The following is a 4,742-nucleotide window of genomic DNA, read 5'->3' as shown; positions in this document are numbered from 1 at the left end:
TGAGTTCACCCCGTGAGAACTAGAAGTGGATTCCCTGACTCACACAAAGCGTGAGACATCGTGCTTTCAGCCACTGTTTGTGTCAGCCAAGTGGCCACAGATAGCTGACCCGTGGGATTAAGCACTTAAAACAGATTCACGCATTATAGGCCATTACACAGAATCTAGTGAGCAAAAACTTGTCATCCTGCTCCCCACCTACCTACCTATTTAAATGATGTGAACACTTCAAGGTGTTATGCCATGGTGCGCTGTAGCAATGTTGTTTGGATACCACGTGTTCCTGTTCTTAACTGCTCTGATTTTCCCAGGGAGCCAGGGATGATAGTGCTCCGACAATTCCAGCACTGGGGAGGCTGCGAATGAGTTCAAGGCCGGCTTGGAATACATAGTTTAAAATAAGAATCCTGGGCAACATAGCAAGCAATTATCTCAAAATGAATAAATCAATAGATACAAACTAATAGATGATAGACATATCGATTCTCTTAAATCTGAGTAGAGTCCTATCTTTCACTACCTAGACCCTATACAAGCATGTTTAGGGTCTAGCAACGAGAACCCTAGGACTTTAAACTTTCATGGTGACAGAACAATAGAGTGAGAGGCCACCTACTGTAGGTTGATCTGAGCAGCCTCTTGAGCTGGGGGATTAATCTGCTCCCCTCTGTTCATTTGCTTTCTGCAACACCCCCACCTCTTGGCTCGCAGACCTAGCACACTGTGCAGTCACAACCCTCCTAGTCAATGCCCTTCATTCAGGATATCCACCCTTTCTTTCCAGGGACTCCTGCAGGATCGGTGTACAGCCTTCAGAATCTTCTGGAAGAACATGTGGCCTTCAGGTGTGTTTGAAGCTGCGTTTGATCTCGGGTTGCAATGGTGCTGCTGGGGATTTCACACGACTTTCCTTTTTTCCTTTGATTGAAAATAGATTCTTTTCTCACATAATATATCTTTATAACAGCTTCCCCTCACTCTACTCCTTCCAGTTCCTGCCCCTTCCCTCCATCCCTATATACTCCCTTTCTGTCTCTCAGTAGAAAAGAACAGGTTTCTAAGAGGTAATATTAAAATATAACAAAATAATCTATAATAAAATAAAATAAAAACTAACATAAAGAGACTACTACATTAAAGTTTGAACAGCTTTTCTATGGGTTCTGAAAGGACTCAAGAGAATGGTCTACCTCTCAGAAATCTGTTAATACAACCCCTCAGGGAAGTTACTGCTGCCACAGCCAGTTAAGGGTTTCTGGGGGACAAAATTTTGCATACCCATGCTGGATGATCTTCTCACTGGCTGGTTGTTCAATTGTGTGGCTGACCCAACTCACACGCCATATGCAAGTTCTACCAGAGAAGCCCCTACAAAGGATCAGATCCCCAAATACAAAGTGTCACTGATAGCCTAGGTTGGGGAGGGAGTTGCGGTCCCCAGAGGGATGATGTCACATTCAAGAGGTGAGCTTTCAGTTTTCATCAGGATGCACCCCCTCCTCCTGCCTGCAGCCACACTTGTTAGTGGCCTCTCTGTTTCCCAGGCTCCTCTTCTGTTAGTATAGACATTTAGTGCTTTCAAGTTGTAACTGAAAGTCTGGATAACTAAATGGAAAGAAAAAATTATTTTCCCCAAGTCATACCTGTCTTACTGATTACCTTTAAGGGTTATTTTCAAAATGATGTCTTTAGTCCACTTAGACTGTCATATTAAGGCTTCTGCCAATAAAAGTGGCACTGGAAAAATACGCTTGCTATAGGGAAGTCGGCCAGGAGCTCAGCTGCAGAGTCCACATGGTGATCTCCTCCCAGGCCAACAGCTACACACACAAGCAGAGCCAGCTGAGTCAAACTGTCCTTACGGAGTGTCTGTATTGGTGTACTGAGTTCTGTGCATTCAGTGATGTTTTTGAAGCCATGATAAGATGATTCTAGAATTGTATGAAATAGTATGGAAGCCAATTTCTTGTCTGGAATATGATTTGAAAAAGGAAAGTTAGCAAGAATTTGGTTTCTTTTAAAACCTAAAAATGTTATGTGACCATGTTTTTGTTTTAATCTCAGGTATGGGATGAGGAGCTGCATCAGTTTGTCCACTGCAGCTGACTGTGATTTGTCCTGTCCTTTCGTAGGGGCATGATTTTGCCAGCTGCAGATAGGTTTTGCAAATGTATGAGATTTGGAATCCTGGGGTCTCTTGAAAGGGTGTATAAATGCGAGAACCCCCAAAGGGGGTGTGGCGGCAGCTGCTCCTGCTGCTGCTGGTGGCTGCTCCTGCTGCTGGTGGTGGCTGCTCCTGCTGCTGCTGCTGGCTGCTCCTGCTGCAGCTGGTGGTTGCTGACAGTGTGATCATAGACTGTATATAGTACCTACTGGGACCAAATGTTGTTGGCATTGGAGGGATTGAGCTGGAAAGGTGGGAGGTGGTGTCTAGAAAGAAGAAGGATGTAATTCAGTGGTTCATGGTCATGTGACTGGTGTGACTGAGTATTGGAAAGAGCAGCAAGAAATGGTAGTGCCTGGAAGAACATAGAGGGAAAGCGTCATGGTGGGTGCAAAGGCCCATCCTGCGGAATTCTCAAACATGTGGGCTAAAATGTAGATGGCATGTGTCTTCAGTGTCATTGTAAGCATGCCCTAAAGCTGCATTCATGAATCATTTAATAATCTAGAAGAAAGTGTCTGTTTTGTTTTGCTATTTATTGTTTGAGTAAAGTCCAGGCACTATAAGGATAGATGATAACTTATAGATTCTGTGCAGGAGAGAAGTAACCTCAAAAATTATGATGCCATGGCTTTGTAGAATACCTGCTGGTATCAGAGATGACCTGGCAATCCTATGCTGCTTCTTCAAAATGTGGACCAGCAGCCAGGTCCTTGGCTTTGAGCTCCAGGTCTTTGATTCTGTCTCATAATCTTAATGAGTTATCACTAATTGGTGAATATTCTCTTTTGGTAAGAGGGTACTGGGGATTGAATTCAAGGCTTCAAACAAGAGAAACATGAGTCTTACCACTAACCCCTGGCTGAGTTAATAATATTTGGTATGAGTTTGCCCAGTGTTTTTTGTGAGAGCCACATTTTTCACTTTTGAAAAGATAAAATACAACTTTGGGGTGTTTTAGTTACTTTATTGTTGTTGTGATAAAATATGTTGGAAAAGACAGCGTTGGGGGAAAACACTTTATTTTGGCTTACTGATATGGGTGGATACAGTCCATCCCAGCAAGAAGACATGGTGACAACAGGACTCAGAGCATGAACAGGAAGAGGGACAGAGTCACAAAGACTCAGCCTCTCACCTCGCCGAACTACTTTTCCCAGCAAGGTTCAACCCTCTAAAGGTTCTACAACCAAAAAAAGCCAAAAGACAAATGCAAAAAAAAAAAAAAAAAATGCCACCAGCCTGGGATCAAGTGCTCAGATGCCAGAGCCTATGGGGACACTTCACACTGAAACCACAGTAGAGAGTTTTTAAGGTGAACAGATTTCATGAAAGTGGCTATGGAAATAACAGTGAGATAACACCTAAAGTCTTTGAAAATAGAGGTGAATGTAGCTGAATGAATGGAGATACAGAGATGGAAAGAGGTATGTATGGTAGTGTGCACTCAGAAGTGAGGCTTTATGGAGATAAAGTAGCAAAGATAATGAGACACCTATCCTGTCCTTCAGATCAGACTTAGAGTGAGTATGCAAACACACGAGAGGTTTGAAAAGGAGTTTGTGACCTCAGGCTTTAAAAATAGCAGAAGATAAAGGAGACATTCACAGATGCTGCAGATGCTAGACTATGGATTTTCAAACGAATGTCCCTGAATGCACACACACACACACACACACACACACACACACACACACACACAAGAGCACACATACACACACATACACACACACGAGCACACACACGCACACACACATGCACACACAAACATGCATGCACACAGGTATATACACACACAGGGACATACACATGAGCACACATGCACACACACAGTCTCACACATGCACACACATGCGTGAACATGCATACATACACGCACACACATGCAAGCACACACAAGCACACACGCAAGCACACACACACACTCATACTTAAACTCACACACACGCACATACACATGCACACACACCACACACGCATGCATGCACACACACACCACACACACACACACACACACACACACGCACACACACAAGCACATACACACTCATACATAAACTCACACCTGTAGGGAATCTGGAAATTGGATCAAGACACCACAAAAACAAGTTCTCATCATAAAGGATACTTATTTGCCCCAGGGGGACAACGGAGATCGAGGAAGAAGGAGACAGGAAAGAAGCAAGGGAGTAGAGAAAAGAGGTCACGGAAAGGGATCGTGGGTGGCTGTCCCAGGGAGGGAAGGAGAGGCTACAAAGAACTGCCTCTATAGAGAGAGAAGGCAGACCCGCAGGCAAACAGCAGTTTCTAAAGGTAAAATAGGAAACTGTATTAGGATGAGAAGACTAAAGTTCTATTTTAATTGGAGATGTTAGTTAGGTGAGCCAAAGGGAGCTTTTGATTGCTGGTCTTCAATACTTTGATAGTTCAACCTTGGTAATCAGTCTCGAGAGGAGGAATTGCCCAAATAAAGGAACAGACCTTGGGGGCTCACTTTAGGAATGGAATCTAACAGTTTTTATGGCAAGACAGAGGGAACCGGGGAGAAAGGTAAGGTTCTCATGGTGTGGCTGTATTT

Source organism: Mastomys coucha, unplaced genomic scaffold (assembly GCF_008632895.1).
Source record: "Mastomys coucha isolate ucsf_1 unplaced genomic scaffold, UCSF_Mcou_1 pScaffold13, whole genome shotgun sequence".
Classification (NCBI taxonomy): Eukaryota; Metazoa; Chordata; class Mammalia; order Rodentia; family Muridae; genus Mastomys; species Mastomys coucha.
The sequence above is the reverse complement of the archived record's forward strand: the minus strand, read 5'-3'. Positions refer to the sequence as shown.